This window comes from Lissotriton vulgaris, chromosome 7, assembly GCF_964263255.1.
Source record: "Lissotriton vulgaris chromosome 7, aLisVul1.2, whole genome shotgun sequence".
Taxonomy (NCBI): domain Eukaryota; kingdom Metazoa; phylum Chordata; class Amphibia; order Caudata; family Salamandridae; genus Lissotriton; species Lissotriton vulgaris.
This window is the reverse complement of record NC_141695.1, coordinates 1,503,026,713-1,503,051,845: the sequence shown is the minus strand read 5'-3', so window position 1 is coordinate 1,503,051,845 and position 25,133 is coordinate 1,503,026,713. Positions and strand designations below refer to the sequence as shown.

The 25,133-nt window shown below is 44.6% G+C and overlaps 1 protein-coding gene across 1 annotated transcript in view; it reads right to left on the bottom strand.

The window, feature by feature from the left end:
- RBM39 (RNA binding motif protein 39) overlaps positions 1-24,325 on the bottom strand; it is a 171,133-nt gene extending 146,808 nt beyond the window's left edge. Inside the window, exon 1 of the mRNA XM_086932346.1 lies at positions 24,021-24,325. The gene's annotated coding sequence lies outside the window, so the exon portion shown is untranslated. The remainder of the gene's footprint in view (positions 1-24,020) is intronic.
- Positions 24,326-25,133: the final 808 nt, after the last annotated feature.

Here is a 25,133-nt window from a genome sequence, read left to right as displayed (position 1 = left end):
GCAGAAACAAGGGAGTTAAGAAGAACAGCTAATCGCTGTACAGCATCGCAAGGGGAGTTACAGGGTGATCTTACAGCAAAAGCGATTAATCCCCCACCAGAGAGAGATAGGTGTAATGGCTGCCTTTTTTCTGGCTCTTTTAAGAGGGAGAAGGATGGAGAGTGACTCCAGCCTATCACCCCCATAGCATAGGGATTAGGACTATAGACAGGACCCCTGCCTTCCATATATTAGAGCATTTTCGTGTCACTTTCCTTAATGTAGGGCTTATGAATTTAAGTTAGGGGATAGGTACATAAGTACTAATCATGATTTGCCCATTTGCTAACGTGTTAGGATATTTTCCATGGAGTTACGTATATTGCGGGCCCTGTAGGCCTTAAACGAGACAGGCTCCATTTTGCTTTCTGCCTGGTAGCTTGAGAAGGCCTTCTAGGTCAAGTGTAGTGTTTTAGTTTTAAGCTGTTGTTCGCTTGGAGAGAACCGGCTCGGGCTGGCCCTTATCGAAGGAATGTATTTTTCTCCACTCCGAAGACACAACTTCAGGCCGGCCGGCTGGGAACGTGTCCTTGGTACGGGGAGGTACAAGAATTTGGTGGGCGGCAGGTTGCTGGCCGTAACTTTCCATGAAGGAACGGGCTTTGATATTAGCGAAGGTGTTAGTCAGTTGTTAGTTAGTCCGTAGGCGGCATCTAGCCGTTAGCATCTCTGCCATTAATTATTTCACGGCGGACAGTCGCCATCTTTGAAGTCCGAGAAAGATTTAAGACCGAAAACTCTCTGAGAAAGACTGAAGGAGAATTAGCGCGGAGCGCACTGGCACAGAGAGAGAGAGAGAGAGAGAGAGACGGTAGTTAATAACCAGCAAGGTTCCGGTGGCCTGGAGTGAAGCAGACGAGGTTGAGCCTAGCGGTGCAGACGTGTACTTGTGACGGCTGGGGTGTGACTGCGAGGCGACCCAGGACACAGAGACGAGAAGGGAACCTAGATGACTGCCGAGCCCAGACTTCATATTAACAAGGTGATCTCTGCCCCTTTTCCCAGTTAGCGCGCATTCTAATCTTTACCTTTTCTTTACAGAAATTATGCTGCATAGTAATGTGATATGTGTTTATTGTTAATAAATACCCTAGTTCTTATAGAACAAACGTGTGCCTTGTGTTCCTGTTCAATCTTGGTAAATGGATCTCCTAGTCGAAAATTGTTTATATGAACGGATGTGAAATCCCGATCAGGTAAATGGTGATCGAACAAAGAGGGAGTGAGTGGACCTTTGATGCCAAGAATAGGAGGTACATCATATAATTTGGGAACCGTATTAAAAGTCATTATTATAGTTTTATCCTAAGTAGATAACTGAGACATTGTCCCAATAGGTGTTCATAGGAATGTGGTCGTCGTTGATATGCGGCGTTAGTGAGAACGCTGGGGGGGATTACCAGCGTGTATACCCACAGGATTGTGGCTTGCATAAGTGAGAGCGTCAGGGAGGACACTGGCGTGTAGATCTACCGGATTGTGGATCGTTTGGAAAAGGGAGCATCGGGTTCTGCAGGCCCATGTATAGACGCACCGGATTGTGTGTCATATCTGCCCTAGGGTAGATCGGTCTGGGTCGGGGCGGCCGCGAGACCAACTGAGGTGAATGAGATATTGTAGAAAATCTATGCATGTGTATTGCTATTCCCCATTCTTAGGTGCGATCTATATATATATATATATATATATATATATCCATTGTGAATACGTTCTAAGGAGGGAGGTGAGTACGTTTTGGCTGGGTCATAGGGGCCCCTGGGGGCTGATCCCATCTAATCGGAAAATCCGGCCATTACAGATAGGGCAGCTAAATACGAGACCCTCAGGCCATAGGGGGCCATGTGAAGAATGTGACGGCAACCCCTTCATCCCATAAGGGACAGTTGGTATTCTGACAGCTGGGGTTGGCATTACTAGCTCCGTGGTGGCACAGATGCAGCGGCCATAGAAAATCATTGGGCCATAGCCCCAATTCGAAATATGCAGCAGCAGAAACATAGTGAGATGGCAACTTAATGCCCAGTGGCTGGAGTTTGTTTTAGGATGGGTGTCAGCGGTTAGTCCTACAAGCGCGCTGCACTCTTATGATCACCCGTAAATTAACCCAACCTGTGTACTGCATACCAGAATAAGAATAAACTTGCAACCACTTCCCATAAAAAAACAGAAAGGTGTTGGTCTCTTTTTGTTGATGATGCAACTGTATTTTGTCACAAAAGTATGTGTATTGACATGTCAGATAACAGAGGGGCTAGGGTTATAAATGCTAGGAATCCTCCACCAGCTGGATATTGCGTTGTCGGCTGTGGGACCAAGAATCGGGATTCCAATCCTGGATTCTCTACTTAGACAAAGTAAGTTCCAATCCTGGCCTCCCCAATTCGCCACACTATATCATCCTAAACACATTGTTTACTCACTGGAGGCATCAACTTACATCTTTGTCAAAACTGACAGGGTTTAAATTGGTGCAATTTAGATAGGGAATTAGGTATTTCCCTGAAACTGACATCCTTTCTAACGTAAAGATGCTCGGTGTGTTATAAGCTCCTCGAGCTTTCTCGTCACGCCCCACCATTAGCAAATCAAGCTTTGATGGTGGCACCCTCCTTTTTTTTCGTAATGTACTATGAATTTCTAGACTTTGATACATCCTGGCATGTGTTTGTAATGCGCACTGACACCCTGAGCGCAAGCTATGCGATATAAAAATGAGTCACAAAGGTGTCACTATTATATAACCACTGAAAATCGTGAGTAAACTTGTTTATTGCCTATTTAAATGTTTTTGTTCCCAAAATGCGTGATTTTCCTCTTTACAAAAGTGAAAGCTAAGGAAAAGAGTTTCACGTTGCAGCTAGGTTTGTGTTTCATTTTCAGAAAGTGTCATTGGCGTGCTTACATCCCTCAGCTGGCACTCACACGGGGACATTACCACAGCAACAACTTGGGGCTTCGGATGATAATAATTGCAAAGGCGCTGCATTGCCCTGTAGGGAGATGTTGCATCCAGCAAACACTTGTAGCGGGCCCTCGTGACGCGTGCGGCCCAGGAGGGCGGAGAGGGAGGGGAGGGGGCGTGCCCAGGCAGGGCTGCCACCACCGCCGCAGCTGAGGCCCGGGCCTGACAGCAGGATTGCTATCTGGCCTGTAATTGCATCGGCACGCGGGCTCTGCAGGGCGCGTGCGGGCGCTCGAGACGCGGTGTCTGCAGCCTGCCAGTGCGTGCAGCGCGGCTGCGGGTGCATGCCAGCCGCTGCGGGGCTGCAGTCATGTTCTACAACTGCGTGAAAGGTCAAACGTGAGTACCGGTACCTGCAAGCCGTTCTGGGATTGGATGGGCTCAGTAAAGTGTAGTTTGGTGTATTTAGAAGTGGTCTGCTAATGAGCCTAAAAGTACAGAGGGCGAGGCGCAACGGGTCTCCAAAAAGTTCACGAACCGTATTTTACCTGTAGCAGAATTGGTAAACTATTAACTCGCGCTTTTTTTTTTTTTTTACTTTTAACCCACGTTTAAGAAGAAGTCACGTTGTTTATAAAAATGTATATTGTAATCCGTCAACAGATAATGGAAATTGCATATATCCCATGTCAGTAAAACTAGTTTGGGTCGCGGAGATCAGTTAAAAGTTTTGCAAATATGCCCTTGTGTTGTGTGCACAGTGTTTCTTTTTATCAGCTTGATGTATGTGCAGTTTTGCTGTAAACGAGTGGATCAGAGTTTCTCGTTCAAATGTAGCTTTTTTGTGCAGGCAGGCAGGCACGTGTTAGCATGGATGCTTTGGTATTTATTGCTAATTAAGTTTTATAATGATACGGGGAGTTCATTCAGTCCCATGTCGATGCGCTCTTTGCATTCTGGGACTTGTAGTTTTCTTACTCAACTAAGCGCATAGAATTAACCTAGCTTGGAAGAGTTACTCACGCTGGCATATAGCGCTTGGCAGAAGCTGGCATGGTAACGCTTGCTGTCTGTCACACGCATTCATCTAGCGAGTGGGAGCTCTTGGCTCTATAGAAGTGGACTGTACAGATGTATATTACCAGAAAGAGTGCCGATGTGTCATTTGTACAGATGATAAACACGGTTAACAAGAAAGTAGTGACGCCACAGTTGTCATGTCACTCGTTGAGGGCAGCAGTCCCTCAGATGCCTCTTGTTTACTCAACCCTTCGTCCAGGCAGTGCTGGACTGTTTACAGAACGCACAACTTAGCACACACTGCCAGCCAGCGTGCCATTTAGTGGCTAACATTGTACACGCTGGAAGTGTTTACCAGACCCTGTCATTCAAGCGTGGGCGTGATGAGGGCAGAGAAGGTCTCTCCCAGGTCCGTTATGATCGTGTCCGCTATTTAATCAAGTGTACTAATGTGCTACAATACAAACCACCTTTTGAACATAAATCTATGCAAGAAATGTGTCTGGTATTATTAAACAAGTACCAGACCCATTGACGCCTGCACCTTAAAAGTGAAAGTGAATGAAGCAAGCGCCCGAGCCACGTTGAAAAAAAAAAGCCACACACATTAGATGCAGTCAAGGCGCGCTCACGAGGTCAGAAGGCACTCCACATGAACAACTACCAGACACATTGACGCCTGCACTTTCAAAGTGAAATGAAACAAAGTGAAACTGACTAAAGGAAGCGCACGGCCCACGTTAAAAAAAGGCACACACATTAGATGCAGTCAAGGCGTGCTCACGAGGTCAAATCTCCAAAGGAGAAGCTCGTGACAGCCTGACTACAGCAGAAAAAGCTCGTAACAGTCTGGTGTCCACACCATTCCCAGAAAAGTGGCAACATAAGTTGTCTCGCATAGACAGCAAAAGCTTCGCTTTTGCTTTCGTCTAGGCGAGACCTAAAAAACGAATACGAGCTTAGAAAGAAATATAGAGGTTAAAATGAAGATGAAGTGAGACAGAGAAAGGGAAGGAATAGAGAAAGTGTAATATAAAGCGTAGAGGATGGAGTAAGATACAAAAAGAGAAGATAAAGAAGAAACCAGAAGTCTTTGTGGCTCTTGTTGCATGTAACTGTGTGCATTTGGTTTTTGAACGTCCACTATTTCACAAGCTACTCCCAACAAAAGAGTAGAGTTGACAAAATGCTTTATGTGATTCTAAGAAGCAGTGCATCTGGGAAGGCCTTAACTGGAATAGCTTTAACTCAACAGATCCTTCGAGAAGATTCCCTACTGCATGCCCATCTCATGTAGCCAGTTATCTTCATAGCAATGATGGCTTCCCAACATTTTCGTAAGATAAAACTTAATGCGCGGTAAAGTGTGATTTCCAACTACAAATAAAATAACTTGTACCTAAAAAGCTACACATAAGACAAGCATTGGAAATGCAATAGGTCTCGCACCATTAGAGTTAGTGCTTTTAGAATTGTTTATGGGGTTTTTTGTAAATGTTTAGCATTTTTGTTTCCTGTAGCCAATGCTAAAGAATTACAAATAAAAAAAGCCATAAACATTTCTTAAAGCTCTAACTGAAATGGTCTGAGACCTATTGCACTGTGTGAGGGTGAGGGGTTGAGGGTGAGTGAGGGTGAGGGTGGGTGAGGGTGAGTGAGGGTGAGGGGTTGAGGGTGAGTGAGGGTGAGGGGTTGAGGGTGAGTGAGAGTGAGTGAGGGTGAGGGTGAGTGAGGGTGAGGGTGAGTGAGGGTGAGGGGTTGAGGGTGAGGTGTTGAGGGTGAGTAAGGGTGAGGGAGGTGTTGAGGGTGAGTAAGGGTGAGGGAGGTGTTGAGGGTGAGTGAGGGTGAGGGTGAGTTAGGGTGAGGAGTTGAGGGTGAGGTGTTGAGGGTGAGTGAGGGTGAAGGGTTGAGGGTGAGTGAGGGTGAGGTGTTGAGGGTGAGTGAGGGTGAGGGTGGGTGAGTGAGGGTGAGGGTGGGTGAGCGTTAGTGAGTGAGGGTGAGTGAGTTGTTGAGGGTGAGGGGTTGAGGGTGAGTGAGGTTGAGGTGTTGAGGGTGAGTGAGGGTGAGCATTAGAAAAGTTGGAGCTATTGGTTTTGTAAATGACAAATCTTTTATTTATTTGTTGGTTTTTAAAATAGCTAAATTGATAGCTTTGTTATTTACAACGTCAATAGTTTTAACTTTTGCGAATGTGACACGTATAGCATTTGGAATGCAACATGTTTTGTATTTACGTTACTTAGATTGCAGTTCTGGTGGTTAGGCCACATCTCTAGAGAGCAGGACCAATGTCATGAGTGATGTAATATGTGAGGTAATAAGCAGTGCATTGCAGGGGCGTACGTTATAGTTAGCTCAAATGTTTCTCGTTTTGTATGAGAAACCAAACCAGAGACATTTGGCAGTTATTTACTTGAGCCAAGTATAACGTACGCCCCTGCAATGCACTGCTTATTACCTCACATATTACATCACTGATATTATAGTGTGTGGGTGGAGTGTGTGTGGGGAGATCTCCCCCTCTACACACACACACACACACACACACTACATACGAGCTAGCTATAAAAAAAATGTGAAAAACGATTAGGGACAGCACCCACAAAAAAAAGCTATTTTACGCACGGGGATAGGCTTTTTTCCCCGGTTCCGTGTTTTCAATGACACAAGGCTATTAGATATCTGCACAAAGCACTTCATAACAGGCCCGCGTGTGCCTCTGTGGAACTGGCTGAAGAATCGTTTCAATTTTGTTCTCTGCAGGAGCAGGTCAGCGCGTCTAAGTGTCATAGCTGCCGCTATGTCCACGCCTTTTCATATTTTACAGACTGTTTACCTGCATAGGACAGGCTCAGTTCTCACTGCAGGTATGCGTGCAGGTCGGACAAGCAAGACGTGGACTTCCTCCACACCTCTTCCCTCCTAAAATGATCATTGGGCAGAGCACAAGCACTGCACCCGCCTCTTATCTGTGCAGCATATTTATTTTAACTTACTGGGATATGGTGCACACACAAAACAAAAGTGTATAATTTGATTATTAACTTATAAGCAGTGGTTAAAGAGTTTTAAAAAATGTATGGGACTATGATACTGATACTGAACAAAAAGGGGGCTGGTCAGACACAAACAAAATATTTGGGAACTATTTTGTTGGCCTTCCACCTAGAAGTAATTGTATATAGCACGTGATGCACACACTTTAAAATGACAAATGCAAGTTAGACTCATCTTTGAGAAATGCATTGATCTGCTAGGAAAACCCAGCTGGTTATTGCAATCAGTTCAGGTTTCTGTCAGTGTAGCCGGAGGGTCGCAGATCTGAATCCTGGTTGGTGCACCTGGGAATAGCATTGTGTATCTATGGTTATATGAGGGCCCCGTCTGACAAAGTACTATGAACACATACCAGGAGTTTAAACAGTGTATTACAGACTGTATAAAATAGGCTGCCACAATAAAAATAGAAAATGTTATCGCACGCTGTACAAAAGGCAGGTGAATGCAATTTAAGATGAGTTACCACAAAATTAGCTAAAATATTAAGTGTTTACTGTGCGTTCCAATCAATGTTGTATTACTATGGCTGAAAAGCTTGGCAATGGCATAAAAGTGTGATAACGGGACGGTGAAGGCGATATAGAGGGAGGTTAGGACAGAGCGAGATGATTACTAGCGAGATGTAAAGGCAGAGAAGCATGGAGGGTGATGGCAGAGCAAGCTAAGTGACAGGTCATGGGAGGAGGAGTGGTGACATAACGGGAATGGCAAGGAAAGGTGATGACATGACTGTGGTGGCAGAGGAAGACACTATCACAGGAGGTGCTTGCTGAGGATGGTGACAAGTGGGATGGTGGTGATATAGGAGGGTTATGGCAGGGTAAGTTAATGACAGGAGAATAACTTTTTGGGGGCTTTAAACTGTGGTAAACTAAGGGACATCAGTAAAATAAAATTCCAAAATATTGCTGCAAAAAAATGCAAATGTGTGCAGCACAATTTCAATGTTTGTGCCACAAAACACAGGGGGTATTAATAAAATAGAGAAGTGCAATATTCTGCAACAGGGCTGAAACAAAATAATGCTATATACTCCAGCAGGAATACAGCAATATTGTTTGGCCCAATCAAACCTTGCAAATGCAAATCTTTAGGTGACATCTTGATCCGATGGGGTGTAAAACTCAAGTGACTTAGTCCCATGTAACCCATTCACCCAGTCCACTTTCTTGCTAATTACATTCTCATTCCATTTCTAAAAAGTGGACATACCAAAGCATCCAAAAAACACGTTTAGCAACTATCCCAAATATAATCTAAAATGCAATGGGCTTGGGAACTCAATCAAAATGTAGTAAAACGATAATCCTCAACGAATGTTAAGAGCATACATTCGTGTAGGTAAAGGTGTGAAAATATACAACGCAAAACGTTTGAGGGAATTGATGAACGATTAGGTTAGAAGCTGGAAATGCGGCTATACAAGCATTTTATCCAAAAGGCTTGGACAGAAAATACGTATCTAATCAAGGAAGAGTAGCAGTAGTTTCCAAATGACAAAATATAAAAACAGTCACGGAGAGGGAGGGGGCTATCTGGCATGGGGGTTGCCACTTAAAACGCGTGGACTGTCACAAGAGATCCCAGTTAAGAACATACCTAGAATGAACCAAACGATGCAAGTAACCACGTATTTTTGGAGATATACATCGAAGCAGGAGGACAAAGTTTCCACACACACACGCCTTATATTCAAGTGAAAAACAAGACTGAGTAGTCCGAAAAGAGGGTTTAAACCTCAGCGAAATCAATTTAAAATACAGGGCACTTACGTTTCAAATGGCAGCCCTGCCTTGAAATCGTGCAAATCATAATGCACTCAAGCTGCCCGTGATGACCTAGGGAGGTTTAGGAGTCGTCCAAGGACAGCCAAAATCAATTTCCATCCCACTGTTATTACTGGGTTAGATTTACAACAACAACAACAAGAAAAGAAACAAAAAGACGGGTAGGGAGAGGCGGCGGGAAGGGGAGGGGGCGGAGCGGGTTAAATTAAACAAACGAGACGGAGGGAAGAGAGGGGAGGGGGGGGAGAAATGCGACACGGCGGGAAGGGGGCGGAGCGGGTAAACCAAGACGGACGTGCACGCGCTTTTAAGCTCAATGCGCATGCGCATTGAGCTTAAAAGCCATGGGCACTGCAAGGAATCGCCACGATTCCTTGCAGTGTGGATAAAGAGTGGATAAGTGCCAATACTCTCGCTTGCTCGATGCGCATGCGCATCGACAGGCGAGACCTAAAAAAAATAAAAAGCAAGAAGTGCAAGTAGCTTTCCGTGCCACTTTGGTCTGGTGAATGCAGCGGTATAAACTACTTTAGTGCACAAGTCATAAGTGTGTGACAGTTTCTCCCGGGTTTGCACAAGCTGTCAGTCTGTGGTTTCTACCGTTTCCTAGTCACTTAAAAAAAAAAACAGTAATTTGCAATGCAATAGGTCTTGCATTTGCGAGTGCTTAAGCTATTGGCATTGTAAATTAAAATGCTGTTTATGTGTTTTGATAATTAACACGTGAATAAAAGGTGTCATTTACAATGCCAATAACTCAATCTTTTGTAAATGCATGACCTATTCAGTAGCCGCTGCCACTGTCCCGAGCTGCTGGTAAAGTCAAAGCGAGCATGGCGCACTAATGTTGCGGGAAAACGTGTGCCTGCAGTAGGTCAAACGCATTAAAGAAAATAGTGCTTACAGACTAAAGACGACGTACTGTGTAACAACCGAAGTAAAAATGTCCAGTCCTCATGGGAGGTTACAAATGAAGACAAGGAGGGACTAACAAGCCTAATAACGATCATAAGCCAGCATTTACGAAGGCCAATGACACAAACCAATGACAACTATGGATGGAGAGTAGGCGCTGCTTCAAGTACATACTCCAATACATCATGGCTCGCAGAGCAGCGCATGAGCTGCACAGGCTCCACCTAAAAAGTTATAAGTAATATTAAAATAAGACCAAAAGGACAAAAAATCCAGTCAAAAGAAGCAAAGACATACAATTTAAAAGGTTTTCATAAAGACAGATCCAATAAGCAGAAAACACTGATTGTGGATATCTGGTTGTGCGTGACCGGGACAAAGTCACAAGTTCAGGCTGACTGCGATGGAGTTTGAGTCGGACAAAGGGATCAGCTAGCCCAGCTGAGAAAACTATGTGCTCAAAGGAGGGCACAGAGTTCATGCAGGATTTCACAGGACGATCTCAACTGATGCAAGCCAGGAAGTCACCTCTTGAGGATCAGGAACTCACACCAGCATAGGCAAGCAGGGCCAGTTGCAGAAGGTCAGATGGGCAGTTGCAGGTAGGCCCCTGGACCTTGTGTCACTGTAGCCAACTGACCCTTGGAGACAAGCAGGTTGGCTTGAGATAAAGGGAGCAAGCCCAGTCTTCCTTTGCAGAGAGCAGGGCAGGCCTCAAGCAACAGTGCAGTCTTCTGAAGAACTAGGCAGGCCTCAAGCAGCAAGGCACACCTGTGGGGAACAAGGCAGTCCTTCTGTAATGTCAACAGGTCTGAGTCAACTGATGAGGGGCTCAGGGGTACCAATATTTAAACCTGGTGCCATCCCTTTGCAGTGGGGGAAACTTTTAGTCCACCCTCACACCTCGTTCTGGAAAGTTCCTTCCTTCTCCTACCCAGGTTCTAGGAGGTCTAGGGTGACAAAAAGCTGGTGTTAAGTTCTTTTGCGAGTGTGCTGTAAGCAGTTCTTTCAAATCTAAGTGGAGTAGGGAACAGATCCTCCCATCATGGCAGGATGGCCCTCTCCCAGTTACACCCAGTTCCTACTGTTCTCTGTCTGGGCCCAACATGCATTCCTGATAGGAGAAAAATTAACAGGAAGTTGGAAACTCGTACAATGCCTGAAAAAATGTAGGGCAGGAAAATTCCAACTTAATAAAAGTAAGCACCTATTAAAAGTAATTAGGTAACTAAATGTTAACCTATGGGAGAGGTAGTCCATACCATAGTGGAAAACATTTGTTTAGGTGGTTTTCACTACCAGGACATGTGACACTTAAAGTAGGTCTTACTTTTTTTTTTTAATACAAAGCACCCTGCCTTATGAGCTGGTTAGGGCTTACTTTAGGGGTAGTTTATATGTATTGAAAGGGGTGGTTTAGGCCTGGCAAAACGTCTAGTTCACTAGGTTAAACTTGAAGTTTAAAACTGAACAGGCTGCACTGGTAGGCGTGAGACAGATTTCAAAGAGCTACTTTTACTGGGAGACAATGAGAGCTGCTGCCCACTAGTAGCATTTAATTTAGAGGCCCTGGGTACCTGAGGTACCATACACAAGGGGCTTACAAGTTAACTTAATGTTGCTTTCAGGAATAAGCCAATTGTACCATTTTAGGCCTGCAGCGTTCATTGTCACAACTAGGATCTTATATCACCTCTGCTCAATTAATAATAAACCTTAAGAAAACAAAATGGTATTATGCTTTAGCAATCACCACAAAAATGGGTCAAAAGGAAAATTCATCTGGAAACTGGAGGAACAAGCATTTGCAATGCAATAGGTCTCGCATTAGGAAAGTTTGAGCTATTGGTATTGTAAATGACAATTTTTTATTTATGTGTTGGTTTTGAAAATAGCGAAATTAATAGCTTTGTCATTTACAATGCCAATAGTTTTAACTTTCGCAAATGTGACACCTATAGCATTTTCACTGCAATAGGTGTTGTATTTACGTGACTACGAGCTACGGCTCGTGGGGGCCACAAAGTCGCGTTGTTCGGGGCGGACAGCTTGGCACGGGCATCCCAGTGTACGCAGCACGGCTCCCTGTTTCAGGGCTACAGGGAAAACGGCGTTCTTAGCAGCTCTTCTCAAGGTTGTTAAAGTCCAGGGTGCAAGCTCACACACATGCAGAGGACGTCACAGACTCGTGCCTTTAGCCACAGTGTATTCTGCACATATGTCTATGCACCACTAAAAAGTGAAAGTTGCAGACTCGTGTAAGTCAGTGAATAAGTGTGAGCGCCTAAACACACGTGTAGTTTAAGAGCTCTTTAGCATCCTCGGAAGCTTCCATTGTTTAAGTGGGTCCCTCCCTCAGCACACTTAAGTTACAGGAGGTGCAGTCTTAATTTGGAAGAAGCCCTGATTTTATCATTCCCAGGGGTGGGGGGGGGGGGCGTGGGGGGGGTCAGAGGAGTCTTTCTATGTGGTAACGAATGGCCAGGATGGGGGCAGGCTCCCAGCGCACATCACTACCCCAAGGTACCAGCTGATGTTTATTGCACACTGCTCCCTGACAGTTGAGACAAGCATTGGCCGCAATATGTGGTGGGGGAGGGCATACTACATAATAACAAGGCAGACGAGGAGGAGGTAAATGCAGAGTGGGTGGGTGGATAGATGGGTGGATGCATGAATGATGTATGGATGGATGCAAGGTGGTTCGGGCTCGCTCGCTGCGCTCGATCGCTGCGGTGCAATATGCAAATTAGTTTACGCCCTACCACTTTCAAATGTCACCAGCCGCCCCTGTTTGCCACGCAGAAAACAATGACTTACTGTTATTGTGGGTTAAGATACTTAGCAGTGGTGTGTTCTTTCTCCAAATAGGGTGTTTGGGATCAGGAAAAGTAATGACAGCTGTGTTATTTAGAGAGTACAATAGTCTGGAGGTTGTAATGCAATTATATATTACTTGAAAAGATGGACCTAGAGGTCAGTCCAGAAGTGAAGAAGTTAAGTGGCCAGTCTCCATGGAAGAGTAACTGGGAGGAGCCGAAAGAATAGTTTAGAGAAGATTAAGGGAATAAAGGTTGAAAAGAATAATAAAGGCAAGGCAACAGAATAAGAGGAAGTAGGAGAACGGAAGTCAAAGCGAAAAATCTAATAGAACACTGAGGTGAGGTAAAGGACACGAGGGATTGCAGTTTGAAAAAGATAGAGTGGAAAAGTGAGGAGATAAGGACGGGGATAGGAGGGGTATTTGAGAATCTAAAATGAGGGTCCACAAGACGAGGAGACAAGGGATGCCCTTGAGGCGGAGGAAAGGAAGCATAATGGGGAGGCGATGAAAGGCAATTTAACATTTCTAGAAACAATGGCTTCCTCTTAGAGCTTCTTTATCTGGGACTGTTCAGTTCCCTGCAGCATTGCTTCGCCGTGCCACCCAGCTCCTCTCACAGCCTCCTCCGGGGCAGCTATCTCTTAACAGCTCACGCCTCTGTTTGTTTTGTCAGGGGACCTCTTAACGGGCCTGGAGTTCACTCTGAAAGGCTTTGCAGGAAGCGCCTGTTCTAGGCCCCTAGCACACCTTCCCCACTGCCTGCTCTGCCTGTCACTCCAGGTGATGGATTGGAGAAAGGTCTGGTTCCCCTGGCAGTGCCCGCCGGGCCCCCTCCTCCTCACCTGTCCCATCCAGGCTCCATCTTCTCGCACCTCGCTTCCCGGGAGGATGCCCTGGCAGGTGTCAGGTCTTAGCACAGCGCTGGTGTCTCGAGATTACCCAGGAGTCTGAGAGGTTTGAGGATGGCGCGCGCCCTCGACGGTGCGCAGGCGCCCCACCCCGTCAATCTATGTCCTGTTGATATTCTGCTGCTTTTAGAACCTTCCTGAACCTGCTTTCGGAGGTAACGGCCAAGGTGGTACCTTCTCGAGTCTGTTGCTATCTGTGTTTCTTCGAACACGGCAGCCATTTAGCACGCGTTTCAGTATAAAGTCCTATACAATTATTGATAAAATTAATCTGTGTGAAGATTTGCTTCATAACATATCCAGTCATGTCTCGATAAGTTCTCAAGTTGCCGTCCCCATCTAAAACAAGGATGGGAGCTGGAGTTACACAGGTGAGAACTAAAGGACCAGAGCACGGCTTGAAGAACAAGTGCGCAGAACGACTGCCGATATTTTATACACTGTTACGGGTCAGTTCGGTTTCGAAAACGAGGCCTGACAAGCAAAAGGGATTTCCGGCCGGGAGAAAGGAGAGGCGTGACACGCACTAAAGGGGCGGAGAAACAACGGAGCGGGCTGCGGAGTCTAGTGTGACACGGAGGGACAGGACGAGAGGAGCCGGTGAGGGGGGGCGTCGGGGCACATTGACGGTGCCCGCCCCCCCCCCCCCCCGTGATGGAAGCCCTGCTTGTGCCCGGTGAGCGGGGTTGGGAGTGTGTGTGTGCGGGTTTGTAAGAGGGGGAGGGGGGGTGTGCGCGCTTGTATGTGCCTGCGTGTGTTGTGCCTGTCTGCATGTGCCTGTGTGTGTGTGTGTGTGTGTGTGTGTGTGTGTGTGTGTGTGTGCCTGTGCGTGCCTGTGCGTGCCTGTGCGTGCCTGTGCGTGCAGGGGATGGGGGCTGCCTGTGTGCGCGCCGTGTTTGTATGCAAGCCCTGCGGTCAGCGCAAGCGCGCTCGCTGCCGCGGTGAAATCCGACACTGGGAAAGCTCGTGACCTTTGGTGTCCACTTTCCCAAATACGGATAGCATTAGTTGTCGAGCTGACAGCATTCATGCTTCGCATGAATGCTAACGTCAGCTCGACCTAAAAACCAATATCCCAGGTGGACTCATACAAATACCTAGGGTTCCAACTTGACCACTCACTTAAATACAAGCTACATTTGGACCAAGGGAATACCAAAGCAAAACAACTCCTGTATGCCTTCAAAATTTTACAGAAGAAGCTAAAAGGTAGCCCAACAGGCCAGTTGCTTAAGATAATCGCAGCCAAATTTTTACCCTCAATATCATATGGGTCGGAAATTATGAACACCAAAGATGCAGCCGCCTTAAATCTAGCCCAATCGAGTTTTTTCAAGCGCCTCTAATTCCTCGACACATTTCTCAGGCACAAGTTCGATTGGAATATGGGCTGAAAAATCAGAAACCAGCAAGACAAGGGGCGATGGTAAAATATTATTGGCGGATGAGGCAAGCGGAAGACGACACTTCAGCCCACTGCTGTTGGGAAGAAATCGAAAAATCAGGCGAGGCAAAAAAATTCCATTGCATCAGTCCTAAAAGAATCACTCGCTGATTTACATCTTGAAGAGGCATGGCACACAACGTCATATTCCGGGTTCAAAAATATGGTGAACAGCGCAATAAAACGAACTTCGCTACTAACGGACAAAATTGCCTTCGCTAAGAAAAAACATGCATGGGCAGTGATTCAATCATACCAGTTTCTGAAACCCCAACCGTACTTGTCCGAACACTTCTCGCATCACAAAAAGCACTATTTGACGCTGTTGCGGTTGGGTTCGTTCCCTATAAAGGATTTAACCCCGAAATGGAAGTTTACATGGCCCACGAGAGAATGTCGCCTGTGTGATCAAGGAGAAGAGTCGTTATTACACCTTTTATGCATCTGCCCTGCGCTACTGGAACATCGTAAAACAATTCTTCGGGAGATTTTTAGGAAGCACCAATTGAGATCGTGCAGAGCTGCAGTGATACAATGCCTTGGTGGACTGTCAATCCAGCTGTCATGTCGAGACATCACCTTTTGGAAAATAGCAGCTAAAGAACTGGACAAAAAAGACAATAGTCCACATGGCAAAGGCATATGACTGACTGGTCACTGCCTTTCTGTACAGGTATCAAGTACTGCTCTTTTCACATCCAACTGCAATGAACTTCTTATATGGTTATCGTTTAAACTGTCGCAGTGACCAAAGCTTATGAAAGGACATTGGTTTTACTCGTCTATATTTCATAGATTTTAACCTTAGCTAATTATTATGTAATATGTGTTTCTCATGCTTTTACGATTTTTTATGAAATCAAATAAAAGTAATACTTACTCCGTTTTAATTTGGGGGGGGGGGCTAGCTGGAGTCCAGTGGCAAAGTGAGAAAGGGACCAGCGTCAGAGCATACCCTGCCAACTATGGGCGAACAAAGCAAAACCAAAGGGGATGATGGACGGAGTGTTGAACATTGCAAAACTCCCCCCCAGTCAGCTGATCTGGGTTTAATCCATCATCATCTCGGTCCAGGAAAGACATGGCTTGGCAGTTCGGGATGGACTGTTCCATGAGGCACAGGGTCAGACTGATTTGAATATGGCCATGTCTGAACTGGGGTGGCGGAGTGAGCTAAAGAATGATGATGGATTAAACTCAGACCAGTTGACTGAGGGCGAGTGCTTGCAATGTTCAACACTCCATCATCCCCTTTGGTTTTGCTTTGTTCACAACTACACATTCATTAATTCAATACACCTTCAAAATGACTAATACATGCCACCCAAGCCATTGTTAAAGCTTTGGGGGCCTTAAATAGTATGAATGATCACACTTGTAGGTGTGTGACGGTTTGTATATATGTTTCGACTGTCACTAGCAGCACTGGAAGGGGCAACTGGTAGTGCAAGCTGCAGCTACCTCCTGACAAGGACCCTGGCACAAGTAGATAGGAGAGTGTACCGGGTAGCAAGAATTTCTGTTAAGATGTGTTATTTCCCAATTCCGTATTGCTAAAACAAATAACACTGCAAATGTGTAAATACGCTTGTCCACAAAAATGTGGACGCCACCATCATGTGAGAATGCAATACCTTTTCTGGTCAAATAAATCAGAACCACAGTGAGACCTTCAACTCCCAGGTATTGAGGGGGTGTTGAGCAGAAGCCACTCTATTGCTGTATTTTACTTGAATGGTTCACAGTCTGAGATTTTAATTTGTGCTTCAGCACCCCTACATACCGCCTTGTATGCATTACATGATTTCAACTTTACAAAACCACTAGGTCTCTAACACATGGAGAATAATGTATGATTCAATCCTTGGTGTCCGCAGGTTGGTCAGTCTTTCTATCTGCATTCTATAGTGGACACTTGGCCCAAGTACATTAGAGCACTTCACACTGGATCAAGGAGTAAACTTTACATAATCATCATAAAACATCAAATTAGCACCAAACAGAGTAAACCGTTCATACCAGGATAGACCGACAGGACCACAAAGGGAGTGCGGTGAGATGATCGTTGCTTTACCCAAAGGGCCTCTTAATTAAGATTCTGAGGTCCTTAGTAAATGCGCCAGGGCTGGAGGTTGTGTGAATATTTGCCTGGATGGGGCATATCCATGTTTGCAATGACATATCTGTCCACTGATTTTTAGGTCTCGCCTAGGCAGCCGCATACGCTGCCGTAGGAGGGCCTTTAGCCATCGGTTTTCCCTTTTCAAGCACTGCACTTGTGCTTGTGGCTGCATTCACCTTGCGGGAGCGAGCAGCAGCGGGCAACAAGCACGAGTGCAGTGCTTGAAAAGTGAAGACTGCTCTCCCAAGCGCGCGCACCTCTCGCGGTCTCACCTTTTGCTCCCCCTATCTCTCATAACCTCTTCCTCGTCCAACATCACTCCCTCCTCCTGGCACAGACTTATTTCTTTGTTGGCCGCGCTGGTTATCTTCTGGCACGTGCTGTTCTGGCTCGCGCTCACACACAAACTCATGCACACACAGACACGCTCGTTCACACATTCTCTAACTCAAACGATATCTCACGTCTAAATTGTGCCACCACTACTCACTCCTTTAATAACTCTTTATCATGGATTCCCTGTTCCTATACTGGATTGCCTATACAATCCGCTCTCCTCAGCAGCAACCTTCTGCAGGAGTCCCAGGCTTTATATGTTTTTCAGCCTTGTAATACAGCTTTTAATCACTGTTAATGCTCTTGAGGTGTATTATGTGTTTCATAAAGATGTTTGAATGATTTGAACAAAGTGCAAACATCATTTGCAAAAGTGATAATTATGAACAGATAACAGAAGTCTCACTCACTGGGGCCAGTCCCCTCCCATAGAATAGTTGCCTCGCTTTTCTGCGGCCGCCTTGGCCCTGCGGACTTTAATAGAGTTTTGCAGTGTTCCTTTATAATTTGACTTTTGGCCTAACAGCTTGAAACTTCTCTCCTGTGTACTTCCGAGCCTCGGGAATACATTACAGTTCCTGGAGCATGCAAAAATCAGTCCATGGAAGTGATAATGGCAACGAAATGTTGTTCCAACTTGAAATTTCCTCTGAGGTATATTGTCCCTTATGAGCCCCCTCCTGCCCTCCTCTTGCTGTCTCTTTTTTTTACGCTCTTAAGTCCAATGTCTGTATCCCGTTGTCCTTCAGTGCCCTCTCCTGCCCTCTTCCTGCTACTATTGCTCGCCTTCCCCCATTGGCACCAAGTCAGTCATAGATTTTAATATTATGGGGTGAAACACATCAGGGATCGGAGATCTGAAGCCACCATAGGGTTGGGCCAAATGTCTGTCCCCTCCTCCACACACAGCTGCTGCCCAGCTCCTGCCAGGGGGTTAAGTTTCTTGCTGTTTATTACCTTCCTCATAAATCTGCTTTCTGGTAGATCAACAGAACGCGAGAGCTGAGGCAGACTAACCTTTCCAGCCAGCTCTGTGTTCTGCCTACACTCCATGATGGGCATATCAATGTACCCAGATCTCAACAGTTCGAATTTGTATTTGTTTTCATGGGCTGTTTAATACCCTTACAGTTGCACCACATATACTGTTTAAGTGCTGTTGACTTTAAATAGGAACTTCTCTTTTTGTCAGTGTTAAAAAGCCTTGTTTTTGTAGCTGCGGCTTCTCTTAGCTCCGTTCCCCTATAGTTATTTTAAGCTGTAAAATTGTATTTACTATAAATTAATGATGGTGATGTTGTGTTTAAGCTGATTTAAATATGTTTGTTTAATTGATTTGGCTGCCAACACGTTGCACTTTAACCTCGAGAGTGTTTAAGATACTGAATTTCAGAAAAGAAATAGACCAGCACAGCACCACTTTAGTACCACGGGATCAGCATTACAGCAACACCCCAGCATCAGTGCAACACTATTGCAGCACCACACCAGCATAGCACCACTCATCACCAATACAGCAGCCCCAGCTGAGCTTTACTTAGCTACGAACCACAAGGGCAACCCTAGAACAAGAACCAGGGATAACTAACACTACATTCCTAACAAAGGTTCTCGAGCTATACAATCATACTTTACTACTTAAAAAAGAGAGGAAAAACTCCACCAACCAAGGAGAGAATAAAGGAAAAAACCTGTGAGTGTCACAATGTCACAAAAAAACAATACATAAAGAAATACTAGAATAAATTTGATGACGTTTAATGAAAACACAAGGGCGCTGAAATAATTACACTCATAACATACACTCAAAAAACAAACATGTGAAATCAAAACAGTGGCAGAGACAATTAAACAAATAACAGTAAACAGTACACAATGAAAAAATAGTGTGATCTCTGATTTAAGCCATGTTCAATCAATCAATCACGAATTTTTTTTAGCGCGCTACTCACCCGGAAGGGTCTCAAGGCGCTGGGGTAGAGGGGTACTTTACTGCTTGAAAAGCCAGGTCTTGAGTTGCTTCCTGAAGGAGAGATGGTCCTGGGTTAGCCGGAGGAGGATGGGGAGGGAGTTCCATGTCATGTTAGATGTGTCGACGCTACCACTCTTGAAGTTTTTACTGTCCTGATGATGAGCCTCAAAGAAATTCTGGGTTGAAACGCCGTTGACGCCTCTAACATGGTTTAAAATCAGAGATAACACTATTTTTTGATTGTGTACTGTGTTTACTGTTATTTGTTTAATTGTCTCTGCCACTGTTTTGATTTCACATATGTTTAGGTCTTTTGAGTGTATATTATGAGTGTAATTATTTGAGCGCCCTTGTGTTTTCATTAAACTGCATCAAATGTATTCTAGTATTTCTTTATGTATTGGTTTTTTGTGACATTGTGACACTCACAGGTTTTTTCCTTTATTCTCTCCTTGGTTGATTGAGTTTTTCCTCTCTTTTTTAAGTAGTTAAGTATGATTGTATAGCTCAAGAACCTTTGTTAGGATTATAGAGCTTTATTTAGCAGCACCTGAGCACCACCATAACCACAGCACCACCTCAGCATCACTCAGCCCCAGCGCAGCACAGCACCACCTCAGTATCACCCATCACCACCGCAGCATCAGTGCAGCACTACCTCAGCACCATGTCAGCATCAGCACAGCACCACTCAGCTCCACCTGAGCATCAATCAGCAGCACCCGAGCACTACCACAACACCACATCTTCATTATTCAGCCCCAGCATAGCACCACCAACTCAGCACAGCACCAGTGCCGGACCACATGACTACCAACACAGAACTAGCTCAGCACTACATTATCACCAATGCAGCACCACTTCAGCATCACTCAGCACCACCTCCACATCACTCAGCAACTCCTGAGCACCACCTCCGCACAAGCACACCACCACCTCAGCACCATGTCAGTATAACTCAATCACCTCAGCACCAGAACAGACAAACTGGAAGACGTATATGTTAATTCCTTTTTTTTTTTTATCTGGTCGTTCATGTGTACATAATTTTTAATTGGTTATATAACAAAAATGCTTATAACATTTCCATAACTTTTCAACATGCTGCACAGCAGCCACACTGCTCTGCAACATGGCGTAAACACATTTGCAAAGCCAATAGCTCTCGCTAAACATTTATACGGTCCCAAAAGCGAGACCTATTGGCTATGCCAATGCTGGTTTTATTAGTTTTGGAGGAGGACGCCGTACTTGTCCGAGACTGCTATTGGTGCGCTATTTCTATAAACTCTCCCTCTGACCGACTCCTCCATTGCTGCAACTTCCCTAAGTGAGACCACCACACCCATCCTTCAATCTACTGCAATATATCCAGTGGTCACAGACTATTAAGAGTGGCATTCGCACTATAAGGCCAACTTGTAAGGCAAAGATCTTCCACATTAAGCTTTCCGTGTCTGTGTGGCGCACCAAAAAGCCCATAAGTTGGCATATCGGAGCTGCATATAATAGTGAAACCATAAATAGAAATGCAAACATGTACAGTCCTGTCACTAATTCCTCGTCAAATGCAGTACCCTAGACTATCTAGTGGTCCAATTATGATGTGGTTGGTGTATTCGGAATGTGCGTAAACACCTGTTACAAGTTAAACTATGTTTAACAGTGGACAAGAATATGGTATTTATCGCATCATGAGAATTTTGGTGCATTAAACACCAACAACTGCATTTTATTCTCCATAAACTCATTATAGGTGCTTTTTATAGCGAGGGCCACTGGAATTGTGCGGCCGCAGCGATTTTCGCACAGTTGTAGATTTACCACATTTGTCACATGAGCAATCATCTGCTGCATAATCTGCAGATTTCAACAAAATGTGATTTAATTCTAGCTCAAACAGTCCAAAAGTTAGTAAAAACGCAATGACACATGTGGCTGGGCAGTGGAAGGACCTTTGCAACGGTTGACTAGTCACCTTTCTGTAGCTTTTTGCTAAATTTGGGTGTTAAACTGGTAGGGTACAACTCATGAAGAGACATTGTAAAGTTTTTAAAAAACTAAATAATCAAGTTATGCGATCATAAAATTTGCCACATAATTTGCCTTTTCTTGTGGAATCTTTTAAATTGGACCCTTTCCTGCAGCATAATTCCAGGGGCCCTGCTTAAAGAACAATACCACTGGGAACCTTACTAGGTGCACTAAATAACACCTACACTTGTAATTCAGGCCTAGATGTAGTAACCCATTCACTCATTCATCATGTACACTGCTGTGAAATCGTGAACAGCCTTTCTGTAATAACGAGGTGGCTGAAATAAACATTCAATCATCTGCACTACATTTGAAAGATAAACTAATGTGATAGGCATTCCAAGCAAAGTACCCTGCACTTTATGTTAATTTGCACTCTCTTTTTGAATGTTAGGGTGGCCTACTTGAAACCGATTTTTGTAAAATATGGTGTAGGAAATGTGGAAGATGCGATTAAGCTAATTTATAATATGAATTCTCCGGACAAATGTTTTTATATTGCCAAATCAGTTCAGATGAGAAATAGTATGTTATTTAAAATATTTATTCCTTTAACCTGTATTGTATTTTATCATGCACCTTTTAACTGCATTGTATTATGCATTTTGCTTCTGTGCTTTTATGGTCATTGTACAATATGAACCGAATAAAGCTTCATGAAATGAAAAATGAAAGAAACTCTCGCATTTCAATACACACTTCTGAAAAGCTCTTTTTTCCTGAGGTGAAACATGCATTTTAACTGTCAGTCCTTGCATACGTGTACAGATTCAAATTACCCCACATTACCCACCATTAGCAGCCGAAAACTGCCTTTAAACTGGCAGGAAACCTCAGATCTCTGAACACTTGATAAACCCACACCGAGAGACAGAGGTTTACAATCTTGTGTTTGTAGGAAGTAAAAGCAGCAATGTGAGAGAGGAGCAATAACATGAGTAGCCGGAGATGGGCAAGCAACAACACGGAGGGAGGTAGATGAACAGGAGAGAGCTAGTCTGCAAGCACAAACTCTTACAGAGCACTGCAACTAAAAGCAAAAATAAATAAAAAAGCAAGCTGTGAAAGAACAAGGAAGCAGTACTTGGGCTACACTCCAGAGGCGGGCCAATTACACAGAGGAAGTGAAGCTGGTATGCGCTGAATTATGAGAACAAGGAAATTCTAGTGATGAAGCCAACCAATCGGCATTCTTTAAGCTCCCCTGTAAGCTAGCAAAATCTCACCAAAGCAACAGTGCATGCGCTGTCTCATGCAAGACCTAAAACGGAAAGTGTTACAGATCATTTAATGTCATGAACAAAGCACAGCAAAAGAGCTGTATCATTTTTCAATTGCCCTCCTCACATTTGTCACAATTAGAGATATCCACAGAAAACCCTCCAAGTACCTGACCATGGATTAGGCGCTATTGACCAACTATACAGCTGTTAGATAGTAACCTTGTGACTGCAGATAACCCCAGCTGGCAGCACCTTCAGGGGCGTCACACTAGTTCATTGTCATAAGATAAAACCCTCCATCTAAACAAACCTTTAGACTTCCTTCAACAGTTATAATTCATCTATCAGCTATGTCTAAAAAGCAATTTTTACCTTTTCCACAAGTGCCCCAACACTTTACCTTGTGTCTGCCACTGTCTAATTGCATAGCCATTGCAAAAAACAAAGTTATTATCCAGCAGCAGTGCAAGAGTTTGCAACTCACTTGATGTTTCCGACTGCTATCATCTGGGGCCAGGGTATACAAAAACAAACACCTAACTGTTGTAAGTTATTTACATGCTCTTCTTCCTTTGCTCATTCCTCTTGTTCAGCCTATAGAATGTCATGACTGCATGGAATGTGGTGTGCAGGGAGTTAAGCAGTTGATGTCAGCAGGCTGAGCAGGAAGGTTATCCTGCTCCTGATGGGGCATACTATACAGCTTATTCCATCTTGCTTATCTAAGATTCTTGTAACTTACCTACAAATAAAGTTACTACTTCGAACCAACTACCTGACTTCATGAAGATTCATACTTTATTACACTAACCAATCCCACCCTCCTAAATTCTGAGAGAGAAGAGAATTATCGTGCGTTTCGTTATTACACGATCAGCGCTCCAACACTTTCAGTAAAGTTGTGGGTAATCCTTTTGGAACCGACAACCAAGCTTCCAATTCCTAGTCGCAAGAAGTTCACCTTCAAAACATGTGATGTCAGTTCGTACCATGTATGGAGCACAAATGGATACAACGGTTTATTTATTCCCTGTAAATACTTGCTAACATGACGAGTCTCTCAAGAAACACCTAATGCACAGAGCACACTGGGGGAGGGGTGCTACTATCCAATCCGGGGGTCAGCGTTACCGGACCTACGAATGGGGTTAGCGGGCAAGTAGAAAAACAAAAAAAACAGAAATGCCAAAGGGTTAAAGCATCACACCTCTAAAGAAATCAGCAGCGACAGTTACTAACGGAAAGCTCATAAGACAGCATCTAAGGGGAGGGAGGAAGCCAATGCATAGCGGAAAGAGGGATGTCGCACAGCTCCGACGTGGTTACATACAGGTGCCGCAATAAGACTGAACGATATATAGTGGTTATTTTTCTGGAATACAAGTCACTCTCCGATCCTACGTAAAGGTTCCGGAGAGCACCTTAGGTTACCTGTGGAAACAAAGCTCGGTTTGGAAATACGCGTCCTCAACAAGGCCTCTGGCTGGAATTGAGATCGGCGGTCTGTCTCCGTTGCTCCCTGAGGAACCTACAGAGAACAAGGGGGTAAAAAAGATACTCAGGTGCTTCAGAGGCAGTCAGTAGAACCACGGTGAGGGCGGGGGTTGGGCTTTCTTCTTCGGTTTACACCCTTCTTCGATTCAGATCCAGAAAATGGCGGACGTTTGCCTCTGAGTTACAACGGGGTTTCCCAGACTCAGGCACAGGGCTTGCTCGCGAGATCACACTACCTCTACAGTCTAGACTGAAACCGTACGAGAGATAAGCAACGACCTAGAAAGAAGACTAATCTTCCGACACACTCTATGATAGCCATGTTGGAATGGGAAGGTTGTCATACACTCTAAATAGAACAAACCTTAAGTTCTTCTGCAGGATGCACCAGCTCCCCTTCCAGAGGGGGCTCAGGAGACAGCACCGGCTCTGGGGGCGGCCCGTAGTATCAGCTTGGGGGGGTTCGATTGTAACTGTGTGCCAGCACTGATTCCAACTCCGTGGGTTACATCCTCGCAACTGCGAGTTATTGTAACAAGCATTGGAAATGCAATAGGTCTCGCATTAGGAAAGTTTGAGCGATTGTTATTGTAAATGACACTTTTTTATTTATGTGTTGGTTTTGAAAATAGCAAAATTAATAGCTTTGTCAGTTACAATGTCAATAGTTTTAACTTTCGCAAATGTGACACCTATAGCATTTGTAATGCAATGTGTGTTGTATTTACGTGACTTAGATGTATTGATATTACAAATAACAATGGCTTTTATTTTTGTAAATAATTAATACTTAAATAAAAGTTATTGTAATTTATAATGGCAATACCTTAAACGTTTGTAAATAACTTTTGTGAAGATTATGTTCAGTGTATTTTATTGTGACGAAAATCCAAGAACATTGCATTTGCACCTACACACACACAGAGCCACACACACACACACACACACACACACACACACACACATATAGATGTGGTGGTGGTGGATCTGGGGGATATGGTGGTGGATGTGTTGGTGGATGTGGTGGTGGATGCGGTGGTGGTCATGGAT